The 14,747-nt window shown below is 40.3% G+C and overlaps 1 protein-coding gene across 6 annotated transcripts in view; it reads left to right on the plus strand.

The window, feature by feature from the left end:
• The window catches only part of MBNL3 (muscleblind like splicing regulator 3), a 109,344-nt gene that overhangs the window by 12,831 nt on the left and 81,766 nt on the right, over nt 1-14,747 (plus strand). Inside the window, exon 1 of one of the 6 annotated variants that reach the window (XM_025852526.2) lies at nt 9,800-9,841. The exons of the other annotated variants lie outside the window; for them this stretch is intronic. The gene's annotated coding sequence lies outside the window, so the exon portion shown is untranslated. Of the gene's footprint in view, nt 1-9,799; nt 9,842-14,747 lie in introns of those variants that run through there. 6 annotated transcript variants of the gene reach the window in all.

Here is a 14,747-nt window from a genome sequence, read left to right on the forward strand (position 1 = left end):
CTTTTGCTGGGATAATCCCTTATCCCATAGTCCTCATTTTTGTGGAACCCTACTGGCCAGACGAAAAGGAAGACGTTGATATTGCCGTTGGCTTCTCCATGAGGAAAACCCCTTGGTCTGAAGCACTGCATCCATTAGCACTTTGCAGGAAGCCTGCCGTGATCAGGCAGGAGGAAAGCAAAAGCCTGATCGTCTCAGCTCGAGGACAGGAGCCCCGGCTCCTATTGTTCCTCATGGTAGTTAACAATTCAAACCAAACCAACCCCTCTGGAAACGAGAGGTCGGTTTGTTTTTAAGCGAAAATAGCTGGGTCTCCTTGGGTTCCCATAAAGGGAATATTGTGAAGTACATACACATCCAGACTTCTGAGACGGCCTGCTTTTAGCTTCCTAAAGCAGAGCAGACTTGGGAAATAGGAAGTCAGAAAATAAAAGCAACAACCATTGCTTTCTTTTGTGGCGCTAAGGGTCCCTTTCTGATTTGCTCGGTGGGAATGGCGGCAGAGAGGGTCACCAGGTGAGATGTCAGGGGCCTGTGACTTCCCTGGACACGTCCTCATGCTGGTGGGCCCAGACAGGGTGACACGGGCTCTTGGCGTTCTCGAGTGGCAGCTTTTACTACCACCTTCACCTCCAGGAATGTCTTAGACTTTTAAATCAATCTTAATATCCGTAGGCAGGAGTTTATATATAGGAATAAAATTTGAACCCCCATTTTCTCACCCAATAAAAACGTCCTATAATAGGTGTTTATTTAGAGTCAACTGACATTTATCGAACAATTACTGTATGCCAGATGCTCTGCGAGGTGGTTTCTTTTGGTTATGACGCAGTTTCCTTTAGCTCTGAAATACCTACCACTGGTTCTATCCGGGCAAGGACTCTCCTTGGCATCTAATAGTTACCAGGCTAAAAAGGGCATCTTCCAATTCTTTGCTCACTTTTCAATGCCACGCCCCTCCCCCAACACACCATAATTTCTAATTTGTCTGGTCCCGTTCTCTTCATCTACTCGGGGACCAACTCATGTCCTATGGGCGGCCTCTTCCATCAGCGAAGGCATTTGTCTCCTGGGAAGAGAAGCCAACATGATCTCTCATTCATCCCCATAGAACACAAAACCTGGTTTTGCTATCTGGTGGCTGGTGCTGCAGTCGGATAGGAAATGTCCCTGGATGAAGAGTTAAGGAGTCAGGACAATGACTGTCGAGTGAAACAGCGTGTAGAAAACCCTAGCACCAAGTGGGATTGAACTTGTCCAGAAGGCAGAGAAAATAACAGAGCAGCCATGCGAGTCCGTCTCTCGCCTCTCACCCCTCACCTCTCGCCCCTCACCCTTCACCCCTCACCCCTCACCTCTCACCTCTGACCTCTCACCTCTCTGAGCGGCCAAGGCGGCCTAAGGGGAACGGAGGAGAGGGAGGAGGACGAGGAGGAGTTGGAATCTCTTTGATTAAGGGAAGAAAACGGTGCTGTTGTGCGTTTAAGGTAGGAGTGACTTAGATCACCCTCACTGGCTGGCAGGGAGGCGGAGGTGAAGCAGAATTTGAACGTAAGAAGTGTCTGTAAATGGCCAGATAACGTATAGCGTGGCTCCACCGCTTGCGCAGTGTCTGCGTTCTTATGCCCAGTAGTGCTCGTGCCGCCGGATTAAGGAAACCGTGAGGAACTCTCGCGTTTATTCTTTTTGCCCTTAAGGTGTAGGGTTGAGCTTGTCACAAAAAGAAGTGAGATAGGTTGGAACGAAACCAAGACTGGATTTCGGCCAAAAGAATAGATAAATGGCTTTCGAGACCTCTTGGGGCTACTGAATTCGTGCACATGTGACTGACATCTTTCTATAGGTTGGGCTCCAGGAAAATGAAAGTCAATTGGGGAAAGCTGTAAAGAATAACGAAGACTGGAATATAACTGCCAAGGATGTGGTTTTCCTCTGTGATTTCCCTTTAGACTAGGATCCCGTGTCAGTCCTTCATAAAGTTGGAAATTTCAACACGGGCAGCACCTGCCCTGTGTTGCGTCGGGCAACTTCCGGGTTTCGTGGACTTTCTCTTTCACCGTGTAATTCAAAAAATAAGCCTCGGGTCCAGGTTCAGTTCTCCTTACTGTAGCCACCCTCCCCGTTTTCCCTTTTAGAACATATTTTATTCTTCCTTTCTCAGCAGCTGATGGATATCGGTACAAAATATCTTGAACATAAGCCTTGTACTTAATGTCTGGGTTGATGTTGATTCTCGTCCAAGAGAAAGGGTTGTTGCTTCGAGGTTCTGAAAATGTTTTTTATTCTAAAGAAGAAAATGATGCCAATTTGGCGACATGTTGAAAAACTTAAATCTTTGAAGTGATTGTAAAGGTACTAATTATCTAAACCCGCATCCCCTAGTCTGTGTTTATTTTGCCACATGTTCCAGGTAAAAACAAGTGGGGGGGGTGCTTCTTAGGTGGGATGCCTGGGATTTTATGGTTAAAATGAATTCCACATTCTGAGGATTAAATTGCATTAAAGCTATATTCCCTACCCCCCTCCCAAAATATCTAGACACAAATGTGTATGTGATGGTGTATGTGTATATACGTATATATAATTTTATAACTTCAACTTTTGTTTTTTATGCTACATTTCAAGTCACTGGGCAAACACTACTTGTTGATAAGAATTTAAGAATACTCCATCAACATGCATCAAAATAGTTGCACAACATCTTCCTGCCAAGAGAAGATATTGCACAAAATCAGCAGTAACTCTTCCCTAGGAAAAATGTTTGTTAAATAGATTTCTAAAACAAGTGGGAAATCTTTGCTTTTACTTTCCTGTTTATGATTTCTAGTTTAAACGTCTTCCTTACCATTTGACACTGGAAAAAATAGATATCTAGAGTATCCTAAATAGAGAAGCAAGCCGAATGGTTTTACATTTAAGTTATTGAGGATGTCTTTGTACTTTGTTCAAGTAAAAATATTCAGCAGATCCAAACTTAAAATGATAGCATGAGTGGGCTCATTCAGTCCGTGATCAACAATTTTCAACTCTTTGCTTGATAATTGGGAGGATTGCACAGGAAGGCAAGTTCATATGGTTGGTTTAAATTAAGGCTATTGTGTTGAGGGAATCAAACAGCTTGGTAATCAAGTTGTGAACTCTGTGCCTCTCTTAACTAATTAATTTAGTCTGATACCTCTTCAAAGGTCTTGTTCCATATTACCAATTAACTACACCTCTTAGGCATCTCAGCTCCTCCTCCAGGGTCTGCTCTCTGGTTTATTATTATTACAATTACTTATTGGATTCACTAAAAAAACCTGAATTTGCAAATGGGTCATTTTTGGGTTTGATTAGCATCAGTGATAATACCGTCTCAGAGTCCTTTTGCACAGCGAAATTGTATTTTTTTAACAGTGAGGTTTGCACATTGAAGTTAAAATTAAAATTATTAATAATTCATATGAAAGTAATTAAAATGAAAATAATAGAGAAAAATGCCTGCTTCTCAAAACTCGGTACCATGTTATCTTTGTGTGTATGTATGATTAACACTGTAATAAATACCAGAGAAATGACAACTTGTTTTGTTGAGCTTACAGTGGGGAAAATTCCAACAAGGAAGACAAAAGTGAGTGGTAACAGAAAGCTTTTGCCCCCACTTCTCCCCAGCTGTGTTCAGTAGAAAGGAACATGTACTCAGGGGTTCTGTAGCCTCTTTTCTTGGCAAGAATTTGATTCTTCCAGTATTCGAATTGAAAACCGTAGCCTTCTACATGTAGAACAGTTGGCAAAAAGGGGGAAGGGGGCCAATTTATCTGACTCCAGTCGACAAGCTATACAAATTCATATGAAAAAAAAAAGCAAATCTGCAAAAAAATACTTGGAGAGAAATCAGGTATACCGGTTGTGTGTGACTTGCAATTGACTGTCTACAGTGTATCAACCCTGGCATTCCTCCAAAGCAGGCTTTGACCAGGTAATCATTATACTTATAACTTTGGAAAATTGCTTTGGCAATAAAATGTATCAGACATCATGTCTTCTTTTGGTTTGGAAAGCATATTTACAGGCTACGTATTTATTAGTTTATTATAGTGCTCAAGGCCTCCCCTCTGACACATATGCACACAAACACACACAAGAACAGTTTTGACATTCATTCATTCATTTGTAGTTTTGACTTCTTTTTAAACCTGAGTTCTGTAGTAGATTGCGGTTGTGTTATAGATCTGTAGCAGCCATAGACCTTTTGCAGTTGTATCCTCCCATGTAATATCTGGCCTAAAGTCAATCAATCATACCTTTTTATTTAAATTTAAATATGAATCACCACCAGTTTTTAGTAACAGAACAGGCCTCACTATAGAACAATCTACTAGGGAGGAAAAGAAAAAAAAAGGGGGGGAAAGGAATATTAAGAAGTGATAGGAAGAGATGATATAATTTTGTGCTCTTTTTAAAAAAGTTTGTTTGTTTGTTTATTTAAGTAAGCCCTACACCCAACGTAGGGCTCCAACTCACATCCCCAAGAGTCACACGATCCACTGACTGAGCCAGCCAGGCGCCTAGGCCTTTCTCATGGAAACAGTTCCTTACTCTGTGCCAGGCACTGTGATAAGCACTTTGCACACATCCTCTCATCTCCTCCTCATTGCAACCCTGTGACGTCAGTGTTGTTATTTATCTCCTTTTTACAGACGGGGAACCTGACGCTCAGAGAGATTAGTAGCATGCCCAAAGACATTCTGCTAGTAAACCACAGTGTCAAAACTTGAACTTAACCCTCTGATTCCACGGTCTGCCCTTAAAATCTCCATGGTTATATTGTGGAAATTTTTTTTAAAAAAAAAGGTTTCGTTGGGAACTTGAGTGTGCCGTCTGTCTCGTTTACAATACGTTAGTGACCTAAGACTGAGCACTGGATAAGGACGGTGCGGCTGGAATGAAGTAAAGATCTGGAATGACCAAAAGCTGCAGAGTTTCCAAGTTACGGAACCATAACCTCTTAGAAGTGGAGGGGAGAAAGCATCATTCAATTAACAGCACCCTTGTGCGGGATAAGTCTGCTGTGCACACTACTGTCGGTTAACAGTTACCAGACTTTTAAAAGTTATATTATGGTGAGATATACTAGTATTTAATAGTGGTGGTGCCTGATATTTTTATAGCAATCTTTTGTTTAGGAGTTTTTAAGGTAAACTCTGCTGGATCCATGCAGCGGTCACAGCCTATTTTAAATCCTGGATTGATTTTTCTGATATTTGACCTCCTAGGACTTTTCTGTTTACTTTCCTTCCCATCCCACTTGTAGGTTTTTTCTTTCCCTGTCTCTCTCTTTTCTTCTTTCCTTTCTTTCCTCCTTTCCTTCTCTGCATTGGTTGTTCATTCAGCATACCCTTACTGAGCACAATCCATGAGTCAGCCATGTTTCTAGGTGCTGAGGATAGAACCCTGAGCAAATATTCAAATAAGTTTTAATATTAAGGTAAGGAACCTAGATGTTTTTCTACAAAGACTTTCAAAAGTAAAGTAATAGCTAAATTGAGGGGGTTGTTGATCTATTTTTTAAGAGATGCAAAAAAATAAAAATAAAAACAAAGAGAGGGGATGGATTGAGACAGCTTTGGACTCCCACTTATTCCGTCACCCATAAGGGGAAAGTTGATTTCTTACATGAAGACCCACACTCACCATCTCTGTTCTTTGTGGTGCCTCCCTTATTGATGCACCATGTATTGGGCACTTTGCCGTGCCACCCTGCATCTTTGTTTTCCCACCAGCTAGTGCAATGTCTTGCATACAACAGGTGCTCACTACTTCCATTAGTTTAGCAAGTGTTTGTTGAGAATTTAGTGTACATGAGGTATTGAGCCAGTGACAAGATGAATAAGAGGTGTCCTTGAGGTGCTCACAGTCAAGCAGACAGCTAATCAAGAGTTCCACTATCATGTGACAAGTGTTGAGCTGGAGATGGGCAGACATGTTTGATGGGGATGCTGAAACCCTGAGTAGAATTCTGTGCTGGATCTAATTCATCCACTAGTCTGATATGCACATCCCTTCTGGGGCATTGTCCCCTACATCTGAACCCATCCAATAAGAAGGTAGTCACTTCTTAACAAGACAGAGAAGTTAATCTGCATTTTCCTAATCTCAAATGTCTGCGTACTTCAAATCTATGAATACCATGTAATTACAGATTTCATTTGTAAATAAAACTTAAGTGGAGCTGTTGTCGATAATGCTTGGCACCTCTAGAAATTATATCTTCATAGAACTTTGAATAATCTTTACAGTTATTTATTTATTTGGTAAGCTCTACACCCAACATGGGGCTTGAGCTCAGGACCAAGAGCTGTGTGCTCTACCGACTGAGCCAGCCAAGCGCCCCAAACTTTACAGTTTTTTAAAAAGTACTTCGATTCATTATGTGCCCAAATCTCTAGTAATAAACCTATAAATCTTAAGTGGTGTTTATGCATTTTTGTGCCCACGGGAGGCAGGACAGAGTGGTGATGAACAGCAAGTATTCTGGAGCATGCCTGAATTTGATCCCTGCTTCACTACTCATCCACTGTGTGGCCCTGGATCAAGTTATTTAATCTTTCTGTGTCTCAGTTTCCTCATCTGGGAAATGGGGACAATAGAGGCACTTGGGTGGCTCAGTCGGTTAAGCGTCCGACTAAGCGTCCGACTCTTGGTTTTGGCTCAGGTCATGATCTCAGAGTCCTGAGATCGAGCCCCACATTGGGCTCCGTGCTCAGCGTGGGGTCTGCTTGTTCATCTCCCTCTGCTCCTCCCCCTACTCAGGCTTTCTCTCCCTCTCTCTGTCTCTAAAATAAATAAATATAATCTTTAAAAAAAAAAAAAGAAAATGGGGACAATAACAGTACCTACCTCACAGGATTGTTATGAACAATAAATGAATTAATGTATGTGAAAAAGCTATGATTAGTGCCAGGCACATAGTAAACACTGTGCACATTTGCTGTTATTATATTTTCAATTCAACTGCAATTATACACTTTTTTTAAAGATTTTATTTATTTATTCATAAAAGACAGAGAGAGAGAGGCAGAGGGAGAAGCAGGCTCCCCACTGAGCAGGGAGCCTGATGCGGGACTCGATCCCAGGACCCTGGGATCATGACCTGAGCCAGAGGCAGACGCTCAACCATCTGAGCCACCCAGGCGCCCTGCAATTATACACTTTATTCTGTTTTTCATAAATCATACATAGTCCTCTTTAAATGACATTCAAATCATTGGAGACTGATGTGAAGGTTTCTCTTACATGGAGTCTCTAGTCCTTTGAGTCTTTTCACACCAAAAGCCAAGTAAGTTCGCAATTCTCTATACTTGAAAATGAGAGGGGCGCCTGGGTGGCTCAGTCGTTAAGCGTCTGCCTTCGGCTCAGGTCATGATCCCAGGGTCCTGGGATCGAGTCCCACATCGGGCTCCCTCCTCGGCAAGAAGCCTGCTCTCCCTCTCCCACTCCCGCTGCTTGTGTTCCTGCTCTCGCTGTCTCTGTCTCTGTCAAATAAATAAATAAAATCTTAAAAAAAAATAAAATAAGTATTTATAAATAAAAAAAAGAAAGAAAATGAGAGGCCGACTTTGACATTCCTTTCTGCTCCTGTTACATGGCCATAGAGTTTGACAATAAATTACATGACTACCTCCTATCAGCTTGGTAAAATCTCCATAGCTCACACATTATTCCATGCTAAGGGATCAGTGCTTTTAGAATGTTCGATGTGTGGCTTAGAAGCTACAAGAGAGTTGGATTTACACTTCTTGACTGCATCGATGCCATGCTGTTTGCCAGCCTTGTGATTTATGTGCATATTTCTTTAGTCGACCAGTAACATCTTTGGCAGGATGCTGTCTGGGGACCAGAATTTAATGGTTGAGTTTCAGTCTTCTGCTGATAACTGTTTTTGGCAGTGCTCCGGAATTCTGCCAAGACAAATTGACAAATACAGAGTCGTTTAGAGTAACAATGAATTAACACTGAGATTACTGTTTGCCTTTCATCTTTCTGTGTTGTTTCACATTTATTATTTCCAGAGCAGTGATGATATAGTCATTTTCAGGATTAAGCACGGGGGAAAAAATGCTGAAAAATGGCACGGAGGAGTGAAGCCTATACTAAGTGTGGCTCAAGCCAGGGGCCAGGGGAGAGCCACTTTATGGACCAAGCTGCTACAATTTCCTCATCATTATATTTAGACAAAGATTTTTATCTTTGTCATTAAGTGGCACCATATGGATGCTGTGCCCACCGAGCCAGCTTCCTCAGTAGCAATAAGTAAATGGGTTAATTAACTTTTACACGTACGGTGGTTATCAATTTTTATTCAGAAATTCCCTTACATAAAATATGTAAGCAGTTAGATTGGGCTTAGAAATTCACCAACAGCCTTTACAACCTACTGTAATTATCCCCAGAAATCAACATATGTTCGGTGACTAACTCTCCAGAGCTTTTACTAAGATAAATAAACAGAAGCAGCACTAACCAGTTCCCTTGCATTTCCTAATCTTTGGCATGCCTTTTGGTCATATTTTAGACTTAAGGAGGGCTCTTCTTTCCCGAGGAATCCAAACTACGCTTCCTCCTCGTTGGCTCACTGGAAAATTTAAATCTCCCTCTCGCTGATCAACTTCAGTATATATCCCTTCACGTTGTGCATATGTCAAGGGGTCTGAACATGTGGTATGGGTTAGCGAGCACCTAGCACAAAATAACAGTGTGATAGTCCAACAGTATGCCTTGGTAGGTTAAGATACTTACCGGGATACTGCCTTATTGGTTGGAACATAAACACTGACCAGAACACCCTTTCCACTGCACACTTCCTGGACACCCCCATGATTCAGCAACAAAAATGTAACCAAGTGCCCAACATATCCTTCAAGATGTGACTGGTGTTTCTAATCATGACCCAGAATTATTAGAAAAAAGCATAATTTTGTTTTTCCTATTCTCTCTCTAAGGGGGCAACAAAGTTTGAAGAAGCATTTCAGAAAGATACCTACCAAGACTGATTAAAAGAGACAAATATTAATGTTTAAAAGTTTTAGTTTCTGAAATCTCATTTTTATTGATCCCCTCCTTGCCTGACAATTCCAATAAATGAGGTGTTAATATAATAAGACCTCAATGTGAATTTGCAGACTTTTGTAATATCTTTATGGGCCAGCAGTATTAATAAGAATTACTTATCATTGAAATTACGGTGTTGAGAAAGTTATTTTGGGATCAGAACTAGGATTGTAAAGAGGTTGCTACTTTCAGTAAAAGCACTTCCAAGCTCATAGAGTTGGGGGGGGGGGATGTGTAGAATACAGATTAGTAATCTTCTGCGTTCTCTTTTTTAATGAAATCTGATTGAAGAATTATTTTCTCACCTAATAATAGTCTAAGGGAGTCTGGGGAAGAAGAGCCTAAAATGAACTGGCATCACCACTGAATTTTTGCATGCACACCTTTTTTTTAATTTCATAAATATGCATTTGTATCTGGAGGGAAAAATTCTTTTCTTTCATCAATATCATACATGCTTCAAAATACTTCTGCATTATTTAGAAATAGCAATGTAGACTAAGAGGATAAAGATGAAGAACATTCTAAAATGTTTTTGGAAGTTCAGTTTGTCAGTGGAAATTTTTTCAAGTAACAATCACACTTTGCTTATCCTGCAGGGATTTTCAGATGGCGTGTGGCTGCGAATGTGCACTGCTACCCTGCGTTAGCATTCTCCTGAAAAGAACACTATACAAATGGGAATGTTGCTTGTGTGTGCTTCGGGAAAAGCTACATCATTTTCCTGGGAAGCATGGCTTTAAAAGTTAAGGTCAGCTCTGTACCGTTCAGTGTAATGAGCAATGGATATTCTAATTTATTTAAAAGAGTTACCACCATTGCGACAAAGTAAATACAGAGTACCTTACAAAAATGTGCCCTAAGTAGAGTTTTCTATGTGCAAATATATACACTTAATTTACTTAAGGGAGGCTTTTTGATAGGCTCAATATGAGAATCTTGTATTTATGTTAACATATATTTTTGAAAACCTACTATGTGCTCAGCACTAAAACTGTTTTGGTTCCCTTTTTTTCCTCATTACTCCCTTTCCATTTGCTTGGTAATCCTCTTGTATCATTTCAGCTTCCATCTACTTTTAGAAAATGTCATTTCAGGTGTATCAGATGTTTTTTAAAGCAGGTTCTCCTTACCTCTGCTTAGCTTAACGAGTGTGTTTGGATAGCAAATACAATAGGACATTTTTTGTGTGATGTCATCTCTAGCTGAGACAGTACTGTTCCACTGATCACTAATGGTTTTCCTGATTTTTCTATTGACACGAATAACCTGGTAAAGAAAATGAGGTTTGGAATTAGTGTTTTCCTTGGGTTTTAACTCTCATTTCTAGTTTCCACTACATGTGAAAATGGAGAATTCCTCCATTCTTTGTATTACCAACCTTTGCAACTGTAAGGAGCACGTTTTCTTGATTTTAGCTAGCAGTATAAGATATATTTAATTTTGGACTTCTATTGGAGCATCATATTGTTCCATTTACTATGAATTGCTGACACATTTTCTCAAATACACTGAAATAGTAATTAAGTGGAACTCAACTGTCTGAAACCCGTAATCAATAAGAATTTTTTTATCTGCATTCAATTGTTGTGAGAAATAAAATATGAATTTACCAGAGATTAAGTATAAGAAAAAATAACCTGTTTCGTAGCCTAAGGTCAATTCATATTGAAGCCAAACCCCAAGAGCTTCTATTAACCTTAATAAGAATTGATGTCCAGGGATCCTGGCCTTAAGGCATTATAATATCTCTAGTAATGAGATAAAGATTTAATTAGGGTTATTTAATGTTGTTTAGTAAGACAAAAAAAGGATTGTATCAAAAAGATTTCCACCAAAAGTGATTTCTAGTTACCACGATTTAAAAAAAAAAATCTCCCAGTATTTTCATTAATTCAATCTGTTTTATATGATCTACCGATTTTGGACAACAACGTGCTTGCTTTATCTTTTCATAAAACTGAGGAAAACGATGTCTTCTCATGCATCCAGTCGTTATGTTCACTATCTCATGCCACATTCTTCTTCTCCTATCCCTTAAAAAAATTTCAGCCAACCTCTTTTAGGTACAGTGATGGCTGAAACTTTGCTAAATTTCCTATCTATACAGTTATGTTTGATTATGAACGAGAAATCCACTCATTTTCTAAACATTATCCATTGTTCGGGATTGATATGTAATTGATTCTCCTGTAATAATCTGTATATATTTTAAATACCACCAGGGTGAGAAAAGCAGTCATTATAAAGGCATGTTTTTAGCTGTTTGGAGATATTTTATGGGGTACATATTTCTTAAATTATGCTCGCAAAGATAGCCTTAGGCAGGGAAATCCACTATGCTTGCAATTCTGGGAACTGCCACCAGGTGGCATAATTAACACCTTTCTCTCACCAAATTGTTGTTAATAGCCTCAGCGCTTTCTTTGGTTTTTCCTTTAAGGAGAACTTTTCCTTTTAATCAAAATACTTTGTACTAAGAAGCTCTGGGCCATATGCCTATATATGGCTTCCTGTGGGTTTTCTACTTATAAACTTCCCTTCTACTGCCCCAGTTAATTGCTTTGCTGCTAGAACATTGCCCTAAATGACTGAAGTCTGATTTCTCTAGGTTTCAGGTGAAGTATTAGTTCTTTAGCACTCTTTATATAGGAAAGAATTTTGTCATGTTCAGTACAATGTCTCACCACATTTAGCTCCTTTTTAGCCAGCAGTCTTAAGATTCTATCCCTTCCCCCAATAACAGACACACATGCACACACAAACATACACACGCACAGACACACTGGTTTCCAGCAGTATAACATACATACATAGATACGTGGCTGTATCTTCCTTTGGTCTCTGAAAAATCCTGTGGTGGTCTCTCTTCCACCCCAGCCAGCTTCAATAACTCATTCTAACTCCTGCTTTCTTTTGGACACTTTGATGCTTGGATTGTTTTAAAAGCTAATTTGCATCAAATAGTAAAGATTATCTATTAACTGCCCTAGCTGGTTGTGGGCTGTTTTATAGTCCGCTTTGTAAAAGTGGGCCATTACTCTAGTTCTCCGGAACATTTGAAAGCATTCACTTCAGCTTCCCATTCAAAGAAATAGAATAGGTTTTGAGTTGAGACACAGTGGCTTCAGTTGTTATGATCATACGTATTCTTATGCCATGGAAATTAAGAGTTTAAATATGAAGAGAGTACAGAAAGAGAGAGAAAGAATTAAGCAGACACGAATGGAGGGAGGAAGGGACTGAGGGAGGAAGGGGGACCACTATTGAGAGATTGAGTTTAAAAACTTCTCCAAGGTATAGAACTAAGGATTCAACTCTAGTTATTGGAACTGAGCTCTCGTGCTGCCTGTGTCACTAACTCTTTGTAACCATGACTGAGTCCCTTATTCTTTATAGTCCTGTTGTCTTGTGTGAAAAATGAGGGCATTGGCCTGTAGGCCATCACTGCTCACATTTTGAGTCTGTGACTCAGGCTCATATTAAAGCAGAAATGTGGGAAATGCATCTGTGCTTGAGGTCTTGCTTGGGTTCATGATTGAACAACTCAACGAGCAATAAAAAGTACAGATCATTATACATAATGAAAATGTATAAGTTCATTCTCTTCCTTTTTGTGTCCTACATTTCCCGGCCCTGCTGCTATGGATGTAGTGCTCTGCATTCGGAAGACACGGGTAGATAGAACACTTTCATATGCACGTTGAAGAGAAACTAGAACTCTGCAGTGGGTCTTTCTTTCTCCCACTAGCAATAGACACAGTCACTGTGATGGACAAGAAATACCACTTCTGGATAAGAGAGAGTCTTCTAAGAAGGCACAGCTTGTCATTCTAGAGTTCTAGGAGTTTGTGGTTATAAAGCAAGGGAGATTCAGAACTTCCTTGCATGCTACCTCTAAGAATTTGGGGATGCGAGATTGTCTCCCCAACTAGAGTATAAACTCCTTGAGAGAAGAAAATCTGTCTTATATGCATTTCATGTCGCCCGAAGACCAAATGCAGTGCTATGCACACAGCACACAGGTTAGCAATGCCCTTGCTTGCTGATATCGTAATAAAAAGTTATGCTCAGGGCATCTTAGCCTGACATGGTGATGTGGATGTTTCTAGCCCAGTTTCCCAGGCCGTGTGATAGAAACCCAGCAAAGAGGAGTACACCACCTAGGGAAGCAGCCCAGCATCCTGTGAGCCAGCTGATGCTGTCAGCCAGCCCTCCGCTGTGCCTCGCTCTGACTCTCTATAGTTTTCACCTATAGATCCTTCTAGAGAAAGAGAAAACAAGGCAGCCTCTTGCTTTTATTTTTTCTTGTTCATCTCCAGAGTTCCTCATTTTTAAAAGTACTTGTATAAGGAACTTGATGGCTTCAGAGTAAATATATAGCAAGACATTTAAACGATTTTTTATAATTATTTTAAAGTAAGGGGATAAGGCTTGTCAAATTCCTGTTCCCATATTGAACACGATGAGGTGATTTATTTCCGAAGCACTTAATTACTGCTTGTTTTGTGCCAAGTGCCATTGTAAGTCCTTTATAAATATTAACACATTTCAATCTAGAAAACAACCCTATGAGATAGATGCTATTATTGGTACCTTTTTCTGGGTGAGGAAACTGAAGTCACACGGTTTAGGTAGTTTGTCCAAGGCCTTCCAACTACTAGGTAAGAGGTAGGATTGTGAGCAAGGCCTTCTGACTCCAAAATCCTGTATTCAACCACAGTGCGGCTTTTCCCTACATTTATAAAAATGCAGGGACATTTCAATATTTCTCTTTTTCGTTCCCATAAGTAAATACCCAGTTGCTGAAAGGTTGCCATTTTTCATGGCACTTTATTTACTTATTGTCAAATTAACTTTCCTTTTTAAAGATCTGGGAAAGGTACTGTTAAAGATCTGGAAATCATCTATTCTCTTTGTTTTTGCCACCTGGAAGCACTATACCTTTATTTGGATTATATGGAACTTTTTCCCATTTAATTAACTGATGTTGCTAATATCTGGGCAAGTTTTACTCTAGCCTCTAAGGATGCTGTTACATCAGCTCTGTTTTCTGTCCCTAGGGCATCTCTTCACTTTTTTTCCATCCAGGTCCTTTGCCCTCTCCCACACTGGATTTCTTTAAATGTTTACTTTGACTAAAGTCAAGCCCGAAACATCAAATAAGTACTGTAATTTGCTTACTTATGTATTTTTTTCGTTGTCTTCAAATTCCTCGCAACCCACCTACCACATCTAATACTGTACAATGCCATTAACTGGGACCTGGGCTTATCATCTGCCTCCCTTACACCAGGGGAGTTCCCATCTGCCATATGATTTAATCTTGTCAGGAAACCAAGAGGCTGAGGCTAAGTATCTTGACTGAGGTTCAAATGCAGGTCTTTGGGCCTTAGTGTCCTCGTATGTGCAATGAAAACAAATGGGCTGAGAGCCCACCACTAAGTGTCAGGCACCAGCCTAGGTCCTGCCCTGAAGCAGTTCACAGAAATAGCTGCACAGCCATGATCCAGCGGGCTCAGGGTGGAGAGTTCTGTTTGAGCACTGCCCGGAGAGCCCCATGGTCCCTTTTCCTTGGTGGAATTGAGAAGCTGGCTTTAGAAGAATGGGATTTCAGGTGCCTGGGTGGCTCCGTTGGTTAAGCGACTGCCTTCGGC

This window comes from Callorhinus ursinus, unplaced genomic scaffold, assembly GCF_003265705.2.
Source record: "Callorhinus ursinus isolate GAN/ISIS: 27379988/994484 unplaced genomic scaffold, GSC_fseal_2.0 scaffold33, whole genome shotgun sequence".
NCBI lineage: Eukaryota > Metazoa > Chordata > Mammalia > Carnivora > Otariidae > Callorhinus > Callorhinus ursinus.